The 26272-nt window shown below is 40.1% G+C and overlaps 1 protein-coding gene and 1 non-coding gene across 3 annotated transcripts in view; both read right to left on the bottom strand.

Annotated features, from left to right (window-relative positions):
• Positions 1-26272, bottom strand: part of GABRG3 (gamma-aminobutyric acid type A receptor subunit gamma3) — a 794189-nt gene that overhangs the window by 362180 nt on the left and 405737 nt on the right. The window lies entirely within an intron of this gene.
• Positions 4699-4805, bottom strand: LOC136147539 (U6 spliceosomal RNA). The gene has a single exon (XR_010659212.1). It is a non-coding gene; the product is annotated as a U6 spliceosomal RNA (small nuclear RNA).

Here is a 26272-nt window from a genome sequence, read left to right as displayed (position 1 = left end):
CATTGTAGTTTTGATTTGCATTTCTCTAATAATGAGCAATATGAGCATCTTTTCATGTGCTAGCCATCTGTAGGTCTTATTTGGAGAAATGGCTGTTTAGGTCTTCTTCCAACTTTTTTATTGGGGTGTTTGTTTTCTCTGGTATTGAGTTGTATATTGGAACTGACTGTATATTTTGGAAATTAATCCTTTGTCCATTGTTTCATTTGCTCTTATTTTCTCCCATTCCAAGGGTTGTCTTTCCATCTTGTTTATATATAGTTTCCTCTGCTGTGCAAAAGCTTTTACATTTCATCAGGTCCCACTTGTTTAATTTTGTTTTTATTTCTATTACTCCAGGAGGTGGTTCATAGAGGATCTTGCTTTTATTTACATAAACAAGTGTTCTGTCTGTGTTTTCCACTAAGAGATTTATAGTTTATGGTCTTACATTTAGGTCTTTAATCCATTTTGTGTTTATCACTGTGTATGGTGTTAGGAAGTGTTCTAATTTCATTTTTTTACATGGAGATGTCCAGTTTTCCCAGCACCACTTGTTGAAGAGGCTGTCTTTACTCCATTGTATATTCTTGCCTCCTTTGCAAAAAATAAGGTACCCATAGGTTCATGGGTTTATCTCTGGGCTTTCTATCTTGTACCATTGGTCTATAGCTCTGTTTTGGGGCCAGTACCATACTGTCTTGATGACTGTAGCTTTTTATTATAATCTGAAGTCAGGGAGGTTGATTCCTCCAGCTCCATTCTTCTTTCTCAAGACTGCTTTGACTATTCAGGGTCTTTTGTGTTTCCACATAAATTGTGAAATTTTTTGTTCTAGTTCTGTAACAAATGACATTGGTAATTTGATAGGGATTGCATTGAATCTGTAGATTGTATTTGGTAGCATAGTCATTTTCACAATATTGATTCTTCTTACCCAGGAACATGAAATATCTCTCCATCTGTTTATGTTGTCTTTGATTTCTTATATCAGTGTCTTATAATTTTCTGTATACAGTTCTTTTGTCTCCTTAATGAAGTAGCTCAGTCGTGTCCGACTCTTTGAGACCCCACAGACTGTAGCCTACCAGGTTCCTCATCCATGGGATTTTCCAGGCAAGAATACTGGAGTGGGTTGCCATTTCCTTCTTCAGGAGATCTTCCTGACCCAGGGATTGAACTCAGGCCTCCCGCATGTTAGGCAGACGTTTTATTGTCTGAGCCATTAGGTAGGTTTCCTAGATATTTTATACTTTTTGTTGCAGTGGTGTATGGTATTGATACCTTAATTTCCCTTTATGATTTTCATTGTTAGTATAAAGGAATGCAAGTGATTTCTGTGTATTGATTTTGTATCCTGAAACTTGGCTAAAATCACTCATTAGCTCTAGTAATTTTTGATAATATCTTTAGGGTTTTTTATGTATATTATCATGTCATCTGCAAACAGTGGGAGCTTTACTTCTATTCCTATCTGGACTCCTTTTATTTATTTTTCTCTCTGATTGCTGTAGTTAGGACTTCCAAAACTATGTTGAATAATAGTGGTAACAGTAAACACTCTTGTCTTGTTCCTGATCTTAGAGGGAATGTTTTCAGTTTTTCACCACTGCAAATAATATTTGCCACTGCAAATAATGCTTGCTGTGTGCTTATCATATATGGTCTTTATTATGTTGAGATAGGTTCCCTCTATGCCAATTTTTTTAAAGGGCTATTATCATAAATGGGTGCTAAATTTTGCTGAAGGATTTTTCTGCATCTACTGAGATGATCATATGTTTTTATCTTTCAATTTGCTAATATGGTGCTTTGCATTGATTGATTTGTTTATATTGAACCGTTGGAAAAGACCCTGATGTTGGGAAAGACTGAAGGCGGGAGGAGAGGAGGACGGTAAAGGATGAGATGGTTGGATGGCATCACTGACTCAATGGACATGAGTTTGAGTAAGCTCTGGGAGTTGGTGATGGACAGGGAAGCCTGGCGTGCTGTAGTCCATGGGATCACAAAGAGTTTGGACATGACAGAGCGATTGAACTGAACTGAACTGAAGAATCCTTGCATCCCTGGAATAACCCCAGCTTGATCATGGTATATGAGCTTTTTAATGTGTTGTTGAATTCTGTTAGCTAAAAGTTTGTTGAGTGTTTTTGCACCTATGTTCATCAGTGATATCAGCCTATAATTTTCTATTTTTGTGTTGTCTTTGCCTGGTTTTGGTATCAGAGTGATGGTGACCTTGTAGAATGAGTTTGGAAGTGTTTCTTCCTCTGCAATTTTTGAAATTGTTTTAGAAGGATAGGCATTAGACCCTCTCTAAATGTTTGAAAGAATTCACCTGTGAAGCCATCTGGTCCTGGGCTTTTGTTTTTGTGTTTTTTTTTTTTTTGAGAGATTTTTTGATCAAAGTTTAGATTTCAGTGCTTATAACTGGGTTGCTCATAATTTATATTTCATCCAGGTTCAGTCTTGGAAGATTGAACCTTAATAAGAATCTGTCCTTTCCTTCCAGGCTATACATTTTATTGCCTTTTTTTTTTTTTTTCCATAAAAGTCTCTTATAATACTTTGTTTCTCTGCCTTGCCTCTTGCAACCTCTTCTTTTTCATTTTTAATTTTGCTGATTTGATTCTTCTCTCTTTTTTCTTGATGAGTCTGGATAAAGGTATCTCAATTTTATTATCTTCTCAAAGAACCAGCTTTTAGTTTTATTAATCTTTACTATTGTTTCTTTGATGCTTAAGTTGAAACTCCAATACTTTGGCCACCTGATGCAAAGAGTTGACTCATTGGAAAAGACCATGATGCTGGGAGGGATTGGGGGCAGGAGGAGAAGGGGACGACAGAGCATGAGATGGCTGGATGGCATCACCGACTCGATGGGCATGAGTTTGAGTAAACTCCGGGAGTTGGTGATGGACAGGGAGGCTTGGCGTGCTGCAACTCACGGGGTCGCAAAGAGTCAGACACGACTGAGCGACTGAACTGAACTGAACTGAACTATTGTTTCTTTAATTTCTTTTTCACTTATTTCTGCTCTGATCTTCATGATTTCTTTCCTTATGCTGACTTTGGGGTTTTTTTTGTTCTTTTTTTTTTCCAGTTGTTTTAGGTGTAAAGTTATGCTGTCTATTCGATGTTTTTCTTGTTTGCTGAGGTAGGGTTTTATTGCTTTAAACTTCCCTCTTAGAACTGCTTCTGCTGCATCCCATAGGTTTTGAGTTGTGTTTTCATTGTCATTTGTTTCTAGGAATTTTTTTATTTCCCTTTTGATTTCTTTAGTAACCTGTTCATTATTTAGAAATGTATTGTTTAATCTCTATGTGTTTGTGAGTTTTTACAGTGTTTTTCTTGTAATTGATATCTAGTCTCATAGAATTGTGGTCGGAAGTTGCTTGATATGATTTCAATTTTCTTAAATTTACTGAGGTTTGATTTGTGACCCAAGATGTGGCCTATCCTGGGGAATGTTCCATGTGCACTTGATAAGAAGGTATATTCTTCTGCATTTGGATGGAATGTCTTGATGCTATCAATGAGATCCATCTCATCTAATGTATCATTTAAAACGTGTATCCCTATTAATTTTCTGTTTTGATTATCTGTCCATAGCTGTAAGTGGGGTGTTAAATTTACTACTGTTATTGTTCACTGTCAATTTCTCTTTTTATGTCTGTTAGTGTTCGTTTTGTGTATTGAGGTGCTCCTGTGTTGGGTGCACAGATATTTACAATGTTATGTCTTCCTCTTGGACTGATCCCTTGATGATCATGCAGTGTCCTCCCTTATCTCCTGTAATCTTTATTTTAAGGTCTATTTCGTCTGATATGAGGATTGCTACTCCAGCTTTCTTTTGCTTCCCGTTTGCATTGAATATAGTTTTCCATCCTCTCACTTTCAATATTTAGGTCTGAAGTGGATTTCTTGTAGACAGCATATATAGGGGTATTGTTTTAGTATCCATTCAGCCAGTCTATGTCTTTTGGTTGGAGCATTTAATTAATTTATATGTGAAGTAATTATTGGTACATATGTTCCTATTGCCATTTTCTTAATTGTTTAGGGCTTGTTTTTGTAGATCTTTATTTTCTCTTGTATTTCCTGACTATATAAGTCCCTTTAACATTTGTTGTAAAGCTGGTTTGCTGGTAACGAATTCTCTTAACGTTTGCTTGTCTGAAAAGCTTTTTATTTCTCCATCAATTTTGAATGAGATCCTTGCCAGGCAGAGTAATCTTGGTTGTAGATTTTTCCTTTCTGTACTTTAAATATATCATGCCATTCCCTTCTGGCTTGCAGAGTTTCTTCTGCAAGATTAGCTCTTAGACATATGGGGCTTGCCTTGTATGTTACTTCTTGCTTTTCCCTTGCTGCTTTTAATATTATTTGTGTTTAGTCTTTGTTTGTCTGATTAGTATGTGTCTTGGCGAGTTTCTCCTTGAGTTTCTCCTGTATGGGACTCTTTGTGCCTTTTGGACTTGAATGACTATTTCCCTTGCCATGTTTGAGAACTTTTCAACTATAATTTCTTCAAAAATTTTCTCATACCCTTTCTTTCTCTCTTCTTCTTCTGGGACCCCTATAATTCGAAAGTTGGTGAGTTTAATATTGCCCTAGGGGTCTCTTAGACTATTCTCAGTTTTTTTAATCTTTTTACTTTATTCTGCTATTCAGCAGTTATTTCCACCATTTTATCTTCCAGCTCACTGATCCTTTACAAATATGGAATGCTTCACAAATTTGCATGTCATCCCTGCCCAGGGGCCATGCTAATCTTCTCTGTATCATTCCAATTTTAGTATATGTGCTGCTGAAGCAAGCACCATTTATGCATTCTTAATAAAACTACAGGCTTCCCTGGTGGTTCAGTGGTAAAGAATCTGCCTGCCAAATCAGGAGGTGGAGGTATGATGTCTGGGTTGGGAATGTCCCCTGGAGATGGAAATGGCAACTCACTCCAGTATTCCTGCCTGGGAAATCCTATGGACAGAGGAGCCTGGCAGGCTACAGTTAATAGGGTTGCAAAAGAGTCAGACATGACTTAGTGACTAGACAATAACAACAATATAAATATAGTTGGATTTTATTTTAGTAATTGACAAACTATTTCTAAAATATGGGACTGCAAACCACCCATAGTAGCCAGTAAAATTTTGAAAGAGAAGACCAAAGGTTCAGAGCTACAGATCCAATTTCAGGGTTTAGTTTAGAGATGCAGTAAATCCAGACAGTGTGATAAAGACAAATAAGTGGATCAATGGTTAGGATCGAGTCCAGATATGGATTGTGGCACAGAGGGATAACTGATTTTTGACAAATGTAAGAAGACGGCACAGAATGATCCTTGCAACAAATAGTGTGTAAAGATTAGGTATCCATATGAAAAAAATAATATTTTTGATCCATATTTTACACTGCATACAATTATTACCTCAAAATGGGTTGTTGATCTAAATATAAAACTTAAACCTTAGAAACTTTTATAAGAAAACATAGGAGAAAATCTTAGGTTTGCTGATAAATTTCACGTAAAACTACAAAAGCATGATCCATGGGGAAAAAACTGATAAACTGGATTTCATCAAAATTAAACATATCTGTTTTTCAAAAGACACAGTTAAGAAAACGAATGACAAGTGCAGACTAGGAAAAGCACCTGCAGTGCACGTATGTGATAAAGGGCATGTACCTAAAACAAAAGTACTCACTTCGCTCTCTGAAATCTTTTCTCCTAATATTGGCCAGAATCGCTCTTTCAAATGCATGTCCATTCACATCACACCCCTGCCTAGAGCCTCCAGCACTTCCCCAGACTCCTAAAGACCTTGGTCACCCTCAGCACATTTCTCCTGCTGTTTCTCAGGCACGAGAGCTTCAAGCTTGCTGGCCTTCCTCAGTTCCTCCACAGGCAACTGTGTCCATGCTTCTCTACACCACTGGGTCCTCCCTCTGATGTTACCTCCAAATAGGACCCTTCCTCATTTCTGTGCCCCTCCCTGGCCAAACAGAGCCTTGCTCACCTCTCAGGTGTCAGCTCAAACATTATGCCTCTCAAGATTCCCTTCTTGACCCTGCAGGAGATGGGGACATGGATTCTCCCAGAATTCTGTGCCTCTCTTTCCCAGTATGTGTTACCACTGTGGCTTGTGAAAAGTAGTGGTCAGCTTAATGTTTTTCTACTCAACATGAGGACAATGCCCACTGTCTCAGTAAGAGGCATGGCCCAACAGATAAAAGTATTTACAAACATTTGTTTGAACAATCATAACTGAACACAGTTGACTTGGCAGAATGAATTCTAGGCACAGGATTTTTGGTTGATAAGTTTAAACCAAAAATGATCCCCACAGATAGATGGAAAGAAAATGAATGTTTTAAATATTTTGGTTTCCATCTGTGCATCAAATATTCCCATCTGCTCCTAAAAACAGCTATTAATAGGATTCATTTGCTCGTTTGAAAAAGTGACAGGTTCAAATCTCTTAATTTGGGGAACTATCCAAATATCAGTCACGGCATCATTTCTATTACAGAATGAGTGGTTACAGGAATCAGGACCTTGTGACTTAAGCAAAACAGCATCACATATTTCTGGTGAATTTTCTTGGGACTCAATACAGTTTACAGATGACTGACCAGTGGGGTTGAGATTGACGTATCACTAAATTCTTAAAAAAGAAATTGTGGCTATGATACTGCATTTCACTGTTGAATTTAAGTTATTTCTAATCTCTCCACTATAAATCCTAGTAGTAAGTAGATGCTCTTTTAGGGAACTTTATGTTCTCTATAATCTGGATGCAATCCTGGCATTCTGTGCTATCTGTGAGGGCCCCTGGGTTTGATGCAAGTGGGCTCTGATGATTCCATTTCTAAAGAGGAATTCACTTAACAGTTATCTTTGTCTGTGATGGAAATGAGCGCCCAGGTGATTCAAAACTAATGGTTCTCACTCGTGCCCAACTGATACAATAATCAGTTGAGGAAACCTGTGTTTCTTTTGTGTAGAAAATAGCACTAGGCATAGTGCAGGGAGAAAAACTTTAATGTTCAGCGGACTCTGTTTTCTCAAAATTGTTTGCTAATTAAAAGAAAAGCTTAAATGACTTCTTGATAAGTCATTTAACTGTCTTCTGGTTCTACATAGGCATCCCTAGAAAGTTCTCAAATTGCTGAAGGCAGTACTTAAATCAGGTAAGGATATTTGTCCCACCACGAATAATTAAGAATGAAAAACATGTTAGTAAAACTTACAAACATAAACAAACAAACAAAAAAACACCTTACAAACATCCTCAAAATTCCAGTGATTATTCAGTGTGGAAGACAGGGCAGAGGGAGGAAGGGATTAAGATGTCGCCTCCTTGGTAAGGTAAAACTGGATCCCCAAAAGAAATCATTCATCTAATAGGAGATATGGAGATCTAGAAAAGAACCACTAAGCCTCATTACAGATGAACATATCTCTTTGCATCCCTACTTTGAAAATAGTATTCTTACAAGAAAGCACTATGGAGATGACTCTGGCTAAAGGTACCCAGCATGACTGGAAAGTAAAGTCCACCAACTACCTCCAGCTTGGATCACAAAAGGAAAAACAGATGATAACTAACAAAAGGAAAAACAAAAGGGTCCCTCTAAACTCTGAGATGTTTTGTTCTCTCACAAGGCATACAGTGCATTTTCTCTCCCTCAAAAGACACTCAGGTCTCTTGCTCCTGCCCAAGTAAGATGCACAAATATGGACCACTGTCTTCTATTCTAATGTAATATGTTCAGAAAGAAAATAATTTGAGAGAGAATGGGTAGTCTTGAAAATGAGCTCTGATTTGTCATATACTCAGAATAGAAAGGCAAGTTGGACTCTGCTCAGAGATCTGTTGGAAAGAAAGGAGAAAGTGACAATAAAGAGCAAATACATTTTATAAAGAGCTGTTGGGTAGCAGAGGTGGGATCTAGTGATTTACAGGGAAAAACAAGGAAAGAAATTATATTATTGGCCTCAATTCTTAATACATAAATTTGAAGAATGAAAAAAGTGAACTCACAGAATGGAGGCTTTTTTAAAAGATAGAAATGTGGAAATTCAATAGTATGACTTGAAGTGAAATAAGTTTTTCAATAATTTTGCAAGTTAGAAAGTTACTCCCCGAGGATAGAAATATGCACCAGGGAAGGTTTATATAAAGGGGAAAAGAAGGAAGAGGTAGTTTCTACTTATAATTCTCTGTCAACTAAAATGTCAATGTAATAAACACCATGTATATATAATTACATGCATTTGATATACTTATGTAATTAAATACATATATGAGAAAAGATAGACCAGTACCAGGAGGGTATGTGATGCAAAGTGACAGCTCCTCACCCATCTTACCAACCCAAATCCCTCTATCCTGAGCAGAGGCAAATGGTGGGGGAAGTCAGTTCTTTCCACTGATTCTCACTCTGATGTTCAATGTCAGCTCTCAAGATAATGCTTTGCACTGGAACACGCATTAAGTTTCCAGTTTTAGACTCCAGTATATGAAAATCAACTCTCCCAATATGGCTCTAAGACTGCTTCCCATATTGGCTACCTTTGCAACTTTAAATCGTCTGTTTCCAACTGCTTCCTTCTTCTGGAGATAAATCTTGATTCACAGTGTCACACAATAAGCTGTCTTTTTGTCCCATTTCTCAGTTTCTAATTTCATCTACAAACAATTAAAGTTTCCATGTCTAAAGTTTCTAGAAGTTGAAAATTTTAAATTATCATTGCTACCACAGAGATAGGTAGAGTAGCATTGCGCCGTTTTATTTATGCACGTCTTACTTTGTTCCTCATGATTGTCTTTCTCTTGGGCTTCTCCAGTGGCTCAGTGGTCAAGAATCTGCCTGATAATGCAGGAGATATAGGAGCTGTGGGTTTGATCCCTGGGTCAGGAAGATCTCCTGGAGGAGGAAATGGTAACCCACTCCAGTATTCTTGCCTGGCGAATCCCATGGACAGAGGAGCTGCCTACAGTCCACAGGGTTGCAAAGAGTCAGGCATGACTGAGCAACTGAGAATGCAGGCATCTTTCTTTTATCTGTGTGTTATTGGCCCATGTTACATCATCTGATGCATACTTGCTTTGTCCCAACACTCTTCCTCCTGACCCTCGACCAATTCAGTCCCGTACAGCTGGTATAATCTACAGAACATTGCTCTGGAACTCTTTCCATCTGTCTCCTGCATTGGGTTCCCTGTCTCTTGGATCTAGTATCTTTTTTCACATTTTGTTTATTTACATTTTTTCTTGTAGGAGGCAAACTGTCTTAGCCCTTGACATATACTAATGTCTTTACTTTACTATCACACAGGTTATGGACTAATATTTCTCCAAAATTCCTCCAATGTGACTGTTTGGAGATAGGGCCTCTAAAGAGGTATAATTAAGGTTAAATGAGATCAGAGTGGGATCCTGATCTAGTAAGACTCTGGCCTTGTAAGCAGAGGGAGAGATGTCAGGGACGTGTGCTCAGAGAAAAGTCTGCGTAGGACAGAGTGAGAACACAGTCGTTTGCACATCAAGTAGAGAGGCTTTATGAGGAACCAACCATGCCAACATTTTGAGCTCAGACTCACAGCCTCCAGAACTGTGAGAAGATAAATTTCTGTGGTTTGAGCCATGCAATCTGTGCTATTTGGTTATGGAAGCCCTAGCTGACTAATACAGCATATCACATGTATTTGAGTGCTGGGTATGGGAGTTAAGACTCAAAATTATTTTCCCCAAGAAGTTTGAACACATCCTCTCAAAGCTCCTTTGTGTTTCAGCATCCAGTGTCATTGACGAGATTCTGAAACCATCATAATTTTCTTTCTATTCACAGCTGACCTCTTTTCCTGGTATTCCAAAATTTTACAGATAGGCATTGAAGAGAAAAATCTCTATTTTTCTAGTCGCAGTACTTGGCATTTGATTTCCTTTCCAAAATAAATATTTATTTTCCACTGAAGAATGTTTAAGTTATTTATTTCATCGTTTCCTTACCTCCACTCACTCTGTGACCTCTTCCTAAAACTTCTACTAGGCTGGATTCTGGACTTTTTTAAAAAAAAAAAAAGAAATGCTCTTTGTTTTCTTTACACTCATAATTACTATCCTTTCATGTTCTATTTTTTTAACTTTTATTTTTAATTGGAGGATAGTTGCTTTACAGTTTTGTGTTGGTTTTTGTCTTACAACACTGTCAATCAGCTATAAGTATACATATATCTCCTCCCTCTTGAGCCTCCCTGCCCCCCTCCCCCATCCCACCCCTTGAGGTCATCACAGAACACTAAGCTGAGCTTCCTTTGTTTTATGCCACTTCCCACTAGTTACCTGTTTTACACGTTAATGTATATATTTCAATGCTACTCTCTCAATTCATCCCAGCCTCTCCTTCTCCTGCTGTGCCCACAAGTCTATTCTCTTCACGTGTCTCTATGCCTGCCCTACAAATAGGGCAGCACCATTTTTCTAGATTCCATATATATGTGTTAATATGCAACTGTAGCTCAATATCAGAAAAACAAATAACTCAATCAAAAGATGGGCAGAAGACCTAAACAAACATTTCCCCAAAGAAGACATACAGATGGACCATGAACACTTGAAAAGTCGCCCAACATTGCTCACTATTATAGAAATGCAAATCAAAACCACAATGAGGTATCACCTCCTTCCAGTCAGAATGGCCATCATCAAAAAATCTACAAACTTTTAATGCTGGAGAGGATGTGGAAAAAAGGGAACCTTCTTGCTCACTGTTGATGAGAATGTAAATTGATGCAGCCACTATGTAGAACAATATGGAGATTCCTTTAAAAACTAGGAATAAAATTACAATATGACCCAGCAACCTCACTACTGGGCATATACCCTAAGGAAACCACAATTTAAAAAGACACATGTACCCCAATGTTCACTGAAGCACTATTTATGATAGCTAGGACATGGAAGAAACGTAGATGTTCATCAACAAGTGAATGGATAAAGAAGCTGGATATACACAATGGAATATTACTCAACCATATAAAGAAATAAATTTCAGTCAGTTGAACTGAGGTAGATGAACCTAGAGCCTGTTATATAGAATGAAGTAAGTCATAAAGAGAAAAACAAATAAGTTTTATTTTAAAAAGAAATTTCCTGTGCTTTACCTCTCATTTTTTAAACCAAATTTTATATTTCCTTAATATAAAGAACCTTTATTATTATTCCCCAGTTCTTAATTCTCCTGTGGACTATTAGCTAATCTTTTTTTTTTTTTTAATCAAGATGTTTTCTATTTACATCTCAGGTTTCTTTTTACTTTGTGATGATCATGGTTATCCATTTATATTAGGTCTTAGATATAGAAAAGCTGCTGCATAAGTAGGTGCAAGGCTGCAGGCAGGGAGGGTGAACTCAGGAGTATCTCAGGGAACCCCTCCCCCCAACTACCTGCCTGTTCAACTCTCCTGCAGAACAACTTGTGGGTGTTTTCTGGGGGAAGACATGACTTGCAGTGTGATCCTCAGGACAGGGAAAGCTATCCTCTATCTGTGTGGCTATTGTTTCCCAGCCCACATCTCCAGATTTGGGCCTCTATGTGCTGAAGGACCCAGTGATCTCTGAGTGGCCTCCCCAACTCCGGTTCCCCACTTTCTGTGAGACGTCCCTCATTACTCACAATGATGATCCGCCTCCTCTGGTCCTCACTGCAGTTACTGGGTGCTGTAACTTTCTCACTATCGTGGAAACTGGGGCAGGGAATGAATGCGCACTTCCCAACCTGTCCCAGGGAAAGAGACAGCTGATGAGTTGCCCCAGAAGGCAAAGGGGAGTGTCTGAACTTGTCCCTTTGAGGAGCTGGAGGCTTGGGGAGAGTGTACTACACTGTCTTAGACAGAACTCAAGAGAGTAAAGAGAGGAGTCTTTGTGGTGTAGGTAGGTGTATTCCCGAGGCTTTGGAACATTAGGAGATGCTGGAAAGGTAACTACCAACTACATGTGCTCAGTCATTTTAGTCATGTCCAACTCTTTGTGACCCCATGGACCATAGCCCACAAGGAACCTCTGTCCATGGGATTTTCTCAGCAAGAACACAGGAGTAGGTCGTCACACCTTCCCCCAGGGGATCTTCCTGACCCAGGGATCAAACCCACATCTCCTGCATTTCAGGTGAGTTCTTCATCTGCTGAGCCATCGGGGAAGCCTACTAGCAACTATAATATAGAAAACAAGGCTTTGCAGAAAGCTGTCTGCTTCATTCAGGATATCCAAGGATATCTTGGAACAGAGAAAAAGGAAGTGTCAGGGGGTGGGGGGAAGTGGGGAGAGAGAGAAGGAAGAAACATCAAAGATGCACCAGGAATTTGGTAGCTGAGTGGGAGGTGGGAAGTATGAGGAAGGCAAAACCTCCTAGAGGACTGAGATGTTCAGAAAATTTAAAAAGAAAGGGGTATCCTTCTGACTAGGTGCCAGCCAACCTGTGTGCTGGGACATGGCAACCCACCCTAAAGATAGCCAGCAGGAGGCATCCAGCCTCTCCCAGTGTCTGGGGCCTCCAGAACACTGTCTGGTGTGTAGAGTGGCCACTCACAGTTTGGAGCTATAAAGGAAACAGCTCTCAGCCCGTGGACAAAGTGATCCAGGAGACTGGAGAGACAGTGTTTTAAATGTCATAATTTGATGGACATTTAGCTGGTTTTCATGCCTTGACTATTATTTATGCTGCTTTAATAAATGTGAGCATGCAGATACTGCTTTTGTAACTTGTTTTCATTTCTTTTGGTTCAAGGGATGAGTGGATAAAGAGAATGTCAATTCAGCCATGAAGAAGAAGGAACTCTGGCCATTTGCAGCAGTGCAGATGGACCTGGAGCCTCATTTGCTAAGTAAGTCAGAGAAAGACAGATACTGAATAATATCACTTACAACATCTAAAAAGCCAACTCATAGCAAAAGAGAGTACAATGGTGGTTACCAGGTGATGGGGAGTAAGGGAATTCAGGAGATGGTGGTCAAAGGGTACAAACCTACAACTAGAAGATGAAGAAATTCTGGGGACCTAATGCACAGCAGAGTGATTACGGTCAACAGTACTGGGCTATACATTTCAAAGTTGCTAAGAGGTTAGATCTTAATTGTTCTTGCCACACAAAAGAAACAATTATTATGCGAGGTGATAGAGGTGTTGGCTGATGCTATAGTGGTAATGGTACTGCAATATATACATGTATAAAATAAGCATGGTGCACACCCTAAACTTACACAGTTACATGTCAACTGTATCTCAATAAAAAGATCATGTGTTCATTTTTAAATTTTGCATTGGGCATTACAAGTGTTATGATACTGAGATAAGGCATATCTTTTTATGTCTAATCCTATTTACAAGTGGTCAAGAAGGAAACAAAAATGAACATCAACATCTTAGGAATCCATAAACTAAAATGGGTGGGAATGGGCAAATTTAATTCAGATGACCATTATATCTACTACTGCAGGCAAGAACCCTTTAGAAGAAATTGAGTAGCCCTCATAGTTAACAAAAGAGTTTAAAATGCAGTACTTGGGTGCAATCTCAAAAACGACAGAATGATCTCAGTTTGTTTCCAGGGCAAACCCCTCAACATCACAGTAATCCAAGTCTATGCCCCAACTACTGATACTAAAGAAGCTGAAGTTGACTCATTCTATGAAGACTTAGAAGACCTTTTAGAAATAGTGCCAAAAAAGATGCCCTTTTCATCACAGGGAATTGGAATGCAAAAGTAGAAAGTCAAGAGATACCTGGAGTAACAGGCAGGTTTGGGCTTGGAGTAAAAAATGAAGCAGGGCAAAGGCTAACAGTTTTATCAAGAGAACACACTAGTCATAGCAAACAGTGTTTTCCAACAACGCAAGAGATGATTCTACACATGCACATCACCAAATGGTCAATACCAAAATCAGATTGATTATATTCTTTGCATAGGAAAATGTAGAAACTGTCTACAGTCAGCAAAAAAGGGCCTGAAGCTGACTGTGGCTTAGATCATGAGCTCCTTATTGTAAAACTCAGGTTTAAATTGAAGAAAATAGGGAAAACCAATAGGCTACACAGGTATGACCTAAATCAAATCTCTTATGATTATAGAATGGAGGTAATGAATAGATTCAAGGGATTAGGTCTGGTAGACAGAACGCCTGAAGAACTATGGAGAGAGGTTTGTGATAATGTATAGGAGGTGGTGACTAACACCATCTCAAAGCAAAAGGAGTGCAAGAATCAAAGTAGTTATCTGAGGAGGCTTTACAAATAGCTGAGGACAGAAGACAAGTGAAAGGCAAGGGAGAAAGGGAAAGTGCAGAGTTCCAAAGAATAGCAAGGAGAGAAAAGAAGGCCTTCTTAAATGAACAATGCAGAGAAATAGAGGAAAACAACAGAAAGGGAAAGACTAGAGGTCTCTTCAAGAAAACTGGAGATTTTGAGGAACATTTCACGAAAGGATGGGTATGATGAAGACAGAGAGTATGGACCTAACAGAAGCAGAAGAGATTAAGAAGAGGTGGCAAGAATACACAGAAGTATAGAGTAAAGGTCATAATGATCTGGATAACCATGCGACGTGACCACTCACTTAGAGTCAGACATACTGGATCATGAAGTCAAGCGGCACTTACGAAGTATCACTATGAACAAAGGTGGTTGGTGGTGGTGATGAAATTCCAGCTGAGTTATTTCAAATGAGAAAGTTAATTTTTAGGTGGATTGATAAGGAGTCTGGGGCCTTCAAGGAGGAAGGGGTCCAGGGCCCTTGAGGAGGAGAAAGGGGTCTGGGGTTCTCGAGGAGAAAAGGACAATTTTTTTTTTTTTCTGCATTACTTTGTCTTCCTCACATAAGGCAATTTTTCTTAAACTCTGAATTGTTATGACAACGGTTTTTAAGACTAACTTTCTTTAATCCCAGAGCTAATGATTACACAACAAAACAACTCATCTTGTTCAAGGGTATGTGTTTCCTTAAACCCTGTACTAATGATTATATAACAACAATTGTATCTTACTCAAAGACATGTTTCTCCTTCTTAACAAGAACCTTCTGACTAATCCTCTTATATTAAGACAAACGTTGTGGGAGTGGGTCTGGTAAAAGTATATAAGGCCTTGATGAGACTAGTTAGTGGGGCACTCTCTGCCCCCTTCTGATGTCTGTGTCAGAAGATTTCTCTGTCCTTTTTCACTGAATTAAAACTTTTGCCACACAAAAGCTCTAAGTGATCAAATCTGATCCGTCATCCTGAAGCTAAATCTTTTTGTTTGGAGATCACAAACCCAACATTGTTCACCACAGGCTATCAGAAAAAGATGATGCTATTAAAATGATGAATCAATATATCAGCAAATTTGGAAAACTCAGCAGTGGCCATAAGACTGAAAAGGTCAGTTTTCATTCCAAGCTAAAGAATGTTCAAATTACTGTACAATTATGTTCATTTCGCATGCTAGTAGGGTTCTGATCAAAATCCTTCAACTAGGCTTCATTAGTACATGAACTGAGAACTTCCAGATGTAGAAGCTGGGTTTAGAAAAGGCAGTGGAACCAGAGATCAAATTGCCAACATTTGTTGGATCATAGAAAAAACAAGGGATTTCCAGAAAAACATATACTTGTGCTTCATTGACTATACTAAAGCCTTTGGTGTGTGGATAACAACAAACTGTGGAAGATTCTTAAAGAGATGGTAGTACCTACCTGTCTTCTAAGAAACCTATATGCAGGTCAAGAAGCAACAGCTAGAACTGAACATGAAACAACAGGCTGCTTCAGAACTGGGAAAGGAGTTTGACAAGGGTGTATATTATAATCCTGCTCATTTAAATTATATGTAGAGTTCATAATGTGAAATGTCAGGCTGGATGAATCACAAGCTGTAATCAAGATTGCCAGGATAAATATCAACAACCTCAGATATGCAGATGATACCACTCTAATGGTAGAAAGTGAAAAGGAACTAAAGAGTTCTTGATGATCGTGAATGACAAAAGTGAAAGCTGGTTTAAAGCTCAACATTTAAAAAACTAAGACCATGGCATCTGGTCCCATAACTTCCTGGCTAACAGAAGGGGAAAAAGTGGAAGCAGTGACAGATTTTATTTTCTTGGTCTCCAAAATAACTTTGGATGGTAACTGCAGCCATGAAATTAAAAGACATTTGCTCCTTGGAAGGAAAGTTATGACAAACCTAGACAGTATACTGAAAAAGCGAAGACATCACTTTGCTGACAAAAGTCTGTATAGTCAAAGCTATGGTTTTTCCAGTAGTCATGTATGGATGTGAGAGTTGGACCATAAGGAAGGCTGAGTGCTGAAAAATTGATGCTTTTGAATTATGATGCTAGAGAAGACTCTTGAGATTCTCTTGGACTGAAAGGAGATCAAGTCAATCAGTCTTAACAGAAATCAACCCTGATTATTCATTGGAAGGACTGATGCTGTAGCTGTAGCTCCAATACTCTGACCACCTGATGTAAGGAGCTGACTCTTTAGAAAAGACCCTGATGCTGGGAAAAATTGAAGGCAAAAGGAGAATGGGGGAGGCAGAGGATGAGGTGCTTAAATAGTATTACCGACTCAATGGATATGAATTTGAACAAACTCTGGGAGACTGTAAAGGACAGGGGAACCTGACCCAGTCCATGAGGTTGCAAAGAGTAGGATACAATTGGTGACTGAACAGCAACATTTACACAAAAGCCCAATATGCATCTCTTAAGTCACCCCAGCATTTGGAACACTCTAAGAAATTCAACTTTTTCCTTGTGTTCCTTCACAGACAATCTCTGTCCTGAGAAACTGGCTGCTCTAGGCCCATGCTTCCACTGAGTCAAGGACAAAAGGGCATTTGAAATCCTTCTATGGAGCACACAGTAGGACTCTTTTATTTAAACAGTTAATAATGCGTTTCAAAATATAATTAGCATTTTCCCTTTTGAACTGTAAGATCTTTTTACTTTATTTACTGAATTTAAAAAGCTCTCAGTGAAAGGAATCCAGATAGGAAAAGAAGAAGTGAAACTCTCGCTGTTTGCAGATGACATGATCCTCTACATAGAAAACCCTAAAGACTCTACCAGAAAATTACTAGAGCTAATTAATGAATATAGTAAAGTTGCAGGATATAAAATTAACACACAGAAATCCCTTGCATTCCTATACACTAACAATGAAAAAACAGAAAGAGAAATTAAGGAAACAATACCATTCACCATTGCAACAAAAAGAATAAAATACTTAGGAGTATATCTACCTAAAGAAACAAAAGACCTATACATAGAAAACTATAAAACACTGATGAAAGAAATCAAAGAGGACACAAACAGTTGGAGAAACATACCGTGTTCATGGATTGGAAGAATCAATATTGTCAAAATGGCTATTCTACCCAAAGCAATCTATAGATTCAATGCAATCCCTATCAAGCTACCAACGGTATTTTTCACAGAATTAGAACAAATAATTTCACAATTTGTATGGAAATACAAAAAACCTCGAATAGCCAAAGTAATCTTGAGAAAGAAGAATGGAACTGGAGGAATCAACCTGCCTGACTTCAGACTCTACTACAAAGCCACAGTCATCAAGACAGTATGGTACTGGCACAAAGACAGAAATATAGATCAATGGAACAGAATAGAAAGCCCAGAGATAAATCCACGAACCTATGGACAGCTTATCTTTGACAAAGGAGGCAAGGATATACAATGGAAAAAAGACAATCTCTTTAACAAGTGGTGCTGGGAAAACTGGTTAACCACTTGTAAAAGAATGAAACTAGAACACTTCCTAACACCATACACAAAAATAAACTCAAAATGGATTAAAGATCTAAATGTAAGACCAGAAACTATAAAACTCCTAGAGGAGAACATAGGCAAAACACTCTCCGACATAAATCACAGCAAGATCTTCTATGACCCACCTCCCAGAATATTGGAAATAAAAGCAAAAATAAACAAATGGGACTTAATGAAAATTAAAAGCTTTTGCACAACAAAGGAAACTATAAGTAAGGTGAAAAGACAGCCCTCAGATTGGGAGAAAATAATAACAAATGAGGAAACAGACAAAGGATTAATCTCAAAAATATACAAGCAACTCCTGAAGCTCAATTCCAGAAAAATAAACGACCCAATCAAAAAATGGGCCAAAGAACTAAACAGACATTTCTCCAAAGAAGACATACAGATGGCTAACAAACACATGAAAAGATGCTCAACATCACTCATCATCAGAGAAATGCAAATCAAAACCACAATGAGGTACCATTACACGCCAGTCAGGATGGCTGCTATCCAAAAGTCTACAAGCAATAAATGCTGGAGAGGGTGTGGAGAAAAGGGAACCCTCTTACACTGTTGGTGGGAATGCAAACTAGTACAGCCACTATGGAAAACAGTGTGGAGATTTCTTAAAAAACTGGAAATAGAACTGCCATATGACCCAGCAATACCACTTCTGGGCATACACACTGAGGAATCCAGATCTGAAAGAGACACGTGCACCCCAATGTTCATCGCAGCACTGTTTATAATAGCCAGGACATGGAAGCAACCTAGATGCCCATCAGCAGATGAATGGATAAGGAAGCTGTGGTACATATACACCATGGAATATTACTCAGCCGTTAAAAAGAATTCATTTGAATCAGTTCTAATGAGATGGATGAAACTGGAGCCCATTATACAGAGTGAAGTAAGTCAGAAAGATAAAGAACATTACAGTATACTAACACATATATACGGAATTTAGATAGATGGTGGCGATAACCCTATATGCAAAACAGAAAAAGAGACACAGAAATACAGAACAGACTTTTGAACTCTGGGGGAGAACGTGAGGGTGGGATGTTTTGAAAGAACAGCATGTATATTATCTATGGTGAAACGGACCACCAGCCCAGGTGGGATACATGAGTCAGGTGCTCGGGCCTGGTGCACTGGGAGGACCCTGAGGAGTCGGGTGGGGAGGGAGGTGGGAGGGGGGATCGGGATGGGGAATACATGTAACTATATGGCTGATTCATGTCAATGTATGACAAAACCCACTGAAATGTTGTAAAGTGATTGGCCTCCAACTAATAAAATAATATTAAAAAAAAAAAAAAAAAAAAAAAAAAAAGCTCTCAGTGTTTTGAGTCAAATTGCCTATAGATAAAGAGAAAGATGAATGGATACCCTAGTGTTTCACATACTATTCGAAATGTTCATCAGCAGTAAAAAAAAAATCCTTGAAAACAACACAATCTGGCCAATTGAAATATGATTTTGTATAAAGAGCCAATCTAAACAAAAACTGGCTCATTTTATTCATTTCTTATTGCTGCTTTGACAGATTATGCCAAATTTGGCTGAAAACAACACAAATTTTTATCTGAAGGTCAGAGGTTTCAAATGGGTCTACAGGTCTTCCTTCCTTCTAGAGGATCTAGCAGAGAATCTGTTCCCAGCCTTTCCAGGCTTCTGAAAAGAAACTTCATTCCTTGTCCTGTGAACTGCATCTCTCCCACCTCTGTTTCCATCCTCACATCCTATCCAACCTTCCTGCCTCCATCTTATAAGAAGCAGCCTTGTGATTACCTGGGGTCCACCTGGATAATCTAATATACCTTGCACCTCAAGGTCCCTCATGTGTTACATCTGCATAGTCCTTTCTGCCATGTAACATAATATATTCATAGGTTATTGGCATTAGGATATGGACATCTTTGGTGGAAGGAGGGGGCCCATTACTCTGCCTTCCACATTCACTAACAACCTATAAAATGTAACCAAATACTTGTTATTTTCTGGGGAATTTTGGCATCTTCAGAGCCAATTTAGAAGAAAGGATGCTAGGCAGACCTGAACCTCTTCAACTTGAAAACTCCAGACCTGGATCTCAGCCTGGCTCTGCCCCTTAGGAGGGAGCCCCTTGGTGAGTGTTGACTCATCTAAGTGAGTCAACAGTGTTGATATCCCCCTCTCGAGATCTCTTGATAAGCCGCCCTGCAACTCCATGCCTCTGAGCTCATACCAGCTTTGGAGTTGAAACCTCCCAGTTCGCAAATTGTTTTCATATTTTTATGTAACCTCTTATTAACTACTGTTTTATTGATCTGGTCATTTTGTTATTTCTGGATTTTGACAATCCAAACAAAGTTGGATGATTCTGAACTGACCACCACCTGTGGTCTGACTTCCTCAAAGCATCACACTGAAAAGGTTCCATAGGCTATTGTCTCTCTATTGGAGGAAGCAACCTGAGAGGTGTCAACTACAAACTGGCACTTGCCATTATCACTTGCCATTGGCACTTGCCATTTACCTCTAGAAGATATAAACCATGTGCTGCTGTATCTGCTGACTCTTGACACTCCCTGAAAGAAGTTCAGGGTGGAGAGCAGCAATGAGGCACTTTGTGCTCTGGGAAAAACTGGCAGAACAGTCTTAAGATAGTTGGATATTTTCAGGAACTGATTTTATGAGCTCCGTTCTTGTATCTCCTCATATCTAGAAAAGCACTGAAATCTTTCATGGTGACATATGCTCCTTGTGACTAGCAGAAACTTTCTGCAAAGAAAATATGCGCTTAATTGCTCTGTACTCCCCATTCATCAAAATCACGTATATGCTGACCTTCCCTGTTACTTCTTTGGAGAAGTTTCTCAAAGCTATCTGACATACTGTTTCCCAGGCTATCGTCCTCATTTTGCACCAGATAAAACTCTCATGTTGTACACTTTTTTTTAAGTTAAGAGGGAACAGGGACAGGAGAGACGTGTTCCCATGCAGACTGCCAGCTGAAGCTGGTGTCTGGAGCTCTTGGCTCTTGATTTCACAGAACATTTTCAAGGAGGAATCCCAGTCCCTGAGGTATGAGGTATAACCCTCTGCTCCTGCCTGTGCAGAGGTTCAGTCATGGGGCAGGATACACCTGTGCAGATCAGCATCATTCAAAAAGCCAAGCAGGACATGGGAGCTATGGAATTTTGCTGCTGGGAGCCATTGCAGCCTGCCCAGAGCTGGTCCCTGTTCAGGCTGGGCCTGGGCAAGCAGTCAAAGATAAGAGAAGCAGTATGTGTGTGTTCCCGGGTTGGGGGAGGGGGGTGTTTAGAGGCCTGGAGTGGCTCTGAGTGGTGTTTGGCCAGGTGGGACCAGGGCAGGGCTGGCTCTGAGGACAGGGATGTGGCCATAGAAGAGATCTTCAAATTTAAACCAGACAGTGAAATTTCCTTGACTAAAATAACACAGACTTAGAACACCATTCAGGAACCCTCCTATGTGATTGCTTCATCTTAGAGGGTGCCTCCACTGTGCTCCTGATGCCCTGCCTCTCCGAGGGTCCGTCAGGGCCTGAACTCCTCCCTGCTCTGGGCCCCTGGCCCTTCTCTGGCCTCCAGCTCGTGTGCAACCCCTCTCACACATAGTCTCTGCCTGAAGGCCAGAGGCCTCAGAGACCCTTCCAATGCCACCCTGCCTTGCTCACTCACATCCCTCACCCTGGCCTCCCCTTCCCGGTCTTTATCCCCACCTGACACAATTTCCATCGGTTCTGGTCAGTGTGCTGAGCAGCCAGGGAATTGCATGGTCCCCTGTGAGCTCTGGGACAGGGTCTCTGCAGTTATTAGAAGAAATGGAAAACTGCAGAAAAACAAATTCCCCAGGGAAACCTGAAGATTCTTCAAAGCAAGGTGATTATGGTCAGGAACCTGGGAAGTTAATTTCAAGCGTCAGGTTAAATCAGTTCTCTCATTAGAGACGGGAAAATAAGGTACATTGGAGAATTGACACAACCTTTAAGAATGACCCTGTTTAAAGCAGGAGATTTAAAATATCACTAGCCAGTCATTTACTCCTCTCCCCAAAGAAAAATTGAGCTATATAGAGAAGCTAAAAATAAAAGATTCAAAACTCAGCTCAAGGTAGAATGGGAATTATCCCTCCCATTTGATTATATTACAAAAGAAAATCCCAATAGCACAGAGCAGATTAAGTCCTGAGTGCAGCAAGATCAGTGAGTTTCTGCCTTTCTTGCCAGAGAGAAGCTTGTGGACTCACTGTCCTGCTGTGTCCCCTGAGTCTCTGAGCGTGGACACCAGGGCCCTTCATGGTCTTCCTAGAAGAAACTTATACCAGAGGGAGCTTCCTACCTTTAAAATCGCATTTTTCTAACAGCAAAAGGAATCAGTGCACACAGAGGCAGGAAACCCTTGGGAAAACACATGACCAGGTTAATACAGAGCAGGTGTCAGAGACAAAAAATATCAGAATGAAAATTTAAACTGCTAGACAGAATGTCGTGCTATTATTTATAACAAAATCCTCTGAACATGGACACCTCAGATTCTGAGATTTTTATTTGCACGGTAATCTGCTTGGATTAGTTCTGAAAACTCTTTCGGATGTAATATTCTGTCTGCCTTGCCTAGTGTCAGGTTTGCAGGGATCGGTGGGGAGGTGTCCTCTCTCACGGAGTCAAACTCTCCCAAAGATCCTGCCCCACACTTTCCTGCCAGTGTCTTTAATTTCCACTGCTGTTACCAAGTCCAGGCTCACTCTGCTTGCTGCAAGATTGGTAAATGAACCTGAGACGAGGTGTTGGGATCAGGAAGGGACCTTATTTGGGAGCCAGCTGACCATGAAGATGGAAGGCTAGAGCCTCAAAATAACCATCTTGTCAGGGCCTGGTTGCCAGGTTCTTTTATGGTCAGAGCCAGGGTGGGGAGGAAGGTGAGGAAACAAAGTAAAAAGACTATTCAATCCTTGCAACTGTCCCCTAGAATGGTAGGTCTCTGGCAGGGAAATGTGTTAGTTTAGCTTCCTTACAGTCCTTCACGGGTGGGCAGCTCAGGGTATCTCCCTGAGGCAGGACATTATGTATGCTTATAATAACAAAAACGGGTGAGTCACAGAGGCAGGTCCAATGTAAATTTAAAACTAACCCTTCCCAGCTACACTACTGCACAAAGTCTCAGGTTGAAGAAGCTCTCATAGGCTTGGCTAAGAAGCAAATGGCCCCAGTTTACCCTGGCAAAGGCAGGGATGGAGGCAGCTTAGTTCTGGTTGACTAGGGGCAGTCACATCTGTGCTGAGTACTCAGAGCCTGTAACCAAGTCTCCTCTCCTGGGGTTCACACACAGGACAGGATGACTCCATGGGGAGCCAGGAAAGTAGTCTCGTACTGACACAGAGTGCCTGCCCAGCCCAAGGTCTGGGGCTGGTGGGGACCCAGGGGAGCCAGGCCTGGGCTGAGGAATGCAATTCTAAGGGATCCTAGAGCCACCTGGTCAGAACAATGGAAAACCAAAGGCAAGGAGGAGAGACGGGCAGAGGAGAGTGAGGAGGAGGTCTGTCCCCATAGCCACTCTCTGACTTCTCACCAGCCCTCTCCCATCCGCCGGCTGAGCAAACAGCCACATCATCCACATCAGATGATTAGTCACGGAGGCACTAGGAAAGTGGGGGTGGGCTGGGGTGGGGTGGGGGTTGAAGGGTGGGGGTGGGGAGGGAGAAGGCAAGGATCGCTTTGTCAATCACACATTTCCTCAGTGCACATCTTTTTCAAGGAGGCTCATCCTCGAAAACTGTGGTCAACTGGGTTTGCAGGAATCATTTCAACTTGCAGAGCTCTGGTGGGTACAGGGGCCCTAAGTTTTCAGGTCCTACACTGACTAGCCTTTCATGGGAAGCCACAAATGTTGGCCACACAGACCCAGACTCCAGGCCAGTAGGATATCAGTGCAAGGGTGGGGGTAGTGGAACATGGCAAAGAGAAGCCTGCAGCCAATTTTGCCCCCGCCAGCTCTGCTTTTTGTCTGGAGAATCATCTCTATTTGTGAACTAGAGAAAGGGAATCTTCAGTTACCTTCTAAGAATCAATCAGAACTTCACACAAATGCTCAAGTTATGAAAAAAAACCCATTTAATAATCCTAAATAATATTTAATCTTGAAATATTAATATTAAATATTTAATATTTCATATTTACTAGATTTATTTTAAAAACTAATTTATGCCTAAGTTTTAAATCAAAATGTTACTACCTTTTTGTCATTTGGATACTTTGATAAATACTGTATTGTGAAAATATTTTTTATTTTTAAATACTGTTCAGTGAAAAATAAATACACCTTCTCATTTACCAGACAAGGTTGGAACTCCTTCTCCTAGGGAACCTTGTCACTTCCCTAAAATGAACTTCCGCTTATACTCCAAAAGTTCCCCAACGCTTCCCACCCCACTTATATCCTTACTATCCCCATTCTCCCCAGTGATGAGGCTCCCAAAATGGGGGTACAGCATGGACAAAGTAGAAGAGTAGAATCTCACTGAACCGTCAAGTATGGATGGATCAAGGAAGACCTTTGCCAACAGGTAGAGAAAGAGAGCTAGTAGGATGGATGGAAGTTAAGGGGTGAGTTGGAAATTCAGAGATACCAAGGTAATATTTCATGCAAAGACTGGCACAATAAAGGACAGAAATGATATGGACCTAACAGAAGCAGAAGATATTAAGAAGAGGTGATAAAAATACACAGAACTATACAAAAAAGATCTTCATGACCCAGAGAACCACAATGGTGTGATCACTGACCTAGAGCCAGACGTCCTGGAGTGCAAAGTGGGCTTTAGGAAGCATCAAGTGGGCCTTAGGAAGTATCACTACGAACAAAGCCAGAGGAGGTGATGGAATTCCAGTGGAGCTATTTCAAATCCTAAAAGATGAACTCAAAGATCTGCACTCACAAAAGAAAGTGCTGCACTCAAAATGCCAAGAAATTTGGAAATCTCAGCAGTGGCTACAGGACTGGAAAAGGTCAGTATTCATTCCAATCCCTAAGAAAGGCAATGCAAAAGAATGTTCAAACTACTGCACAATTGCTCTCATTTCACATATTAGCAAAGTAATTCTCAAAATCCTCCAAGCTAAAAGTCAACAGTATGTGAACCAAGAACTTCCAGATGTTCAAGCTGGATTTAGAAAAGGCAGAGGAACCAGAGATCAAATTGTCAACATATACTGGATCATAGAAAAAGCGAGAGAGTTCCAGAAAAACATCTACTTACTTATAGTTTATTGATTACACTAAAGCTTTTGACTGTGTAGATCACAACAAACTGTGGAAAATTCTTAAAGATGAGAATACCAGACCACCTTACCTGCCTCCTGAGAAATCTGTATGCAGGTCAAGAAGCAACAATTAGAACCAGACATGGAACAACGGACTGGTTCCAAATTGGAAAAGGAGTATGTCAAGGCTGTATACTGTCACCCTGCTTATTCAACTTATATGCAGTGTACATTATGAGAAATGCTGGGCTGAATGAAGCACAAGCTGGAATCAAGATTGTCAGGAGAAATATCAATAACCTCAGATATGCAGATGACACCACTCTTATGGCAGAAAGTGAAGAGGAACTAAAGAGCTTCTTGACGAAATTGAAAGAAGAGAGTGAAAAAACTGGCTTAAAACTCCACATTCAAAACACTAAGATCATGGCATCTGGTCCCATCACTTCATGGCAAATAGATGGGGAAACAGTGGAAACAGTGACAGACTTTAGTTTGGGGGGCGCCAAAATCACTGCAAATGGTGATTGCAGCCATAAAATTAAAAGACGCTTGCTCCTTGGAAGGAAAGTTATGATCAACCTAGACAGCATATTAAAAAACAGAAACATTACTTTGCCAACAAAGTTCCATCTAGTCAAGGCTATGGTTTTTCCAGTAGTCATGTATGGAAGTGAAAGCTGGGCCATAAAGAAAGTCGAGTGCCAAAGAATGGATGCTTTTAAACTGTGGTGTTGGAGAAAACTCTAGAGAGTCACTTGGACTCCGAGGAGATCAAACCAGTGAATCTTAGAGGAAATCAGTCCTGAATGTTCATTGGAAGGACTGATGCTGAAGCCGAAGCTCTAATACTTTGGCTACATGATGTGAAGAACTGACACTTTGGAAAAGACCCTGATGCTGGAAAAGTTGGAGGACAGGAAGAGAAGGGGACAACAGAGGATGAGATGGATGGATGGCATCACCGACTCAATGGACATGAGTTTGAGTAAACTCTTGGAGATGGTGATGGACAGGGAGGCCTGGTGTGCTGCGGTCCATGAGGTCACAAAGAGTCAGACTGAGAGTGATTGAAGTGAACTGAACTGGAATTCAAGAACTCCAAGAAGAGCTTGGTGACATCCTTCTAATCCCAGGCAGGAGGAAGTGACTTAGATGCATTCATATTTAATAATTCAACCTCATATCTCAGGCTAT

This window comes from Muntiacus reevesi, chromosome 15 (genome assembly GCF_963930625.1).
Source record: "Muntiacus reevesi chromosome 15, mMunRee1.1, whole genome shotgun sequence".
NCBI classification, from domain to species: domain Eukaryota; kingdom Metazoa; phylum Chordata; class Mammalia; order Artiodactyla; family Cervidae; genus Muntiacus; species Muntiacus reevesi.
The sequence above is the reverse complement of the archived record's forward strand: the minus strand, read 5'-3'. Positions and strand labels throughout refer to the sequence as shown.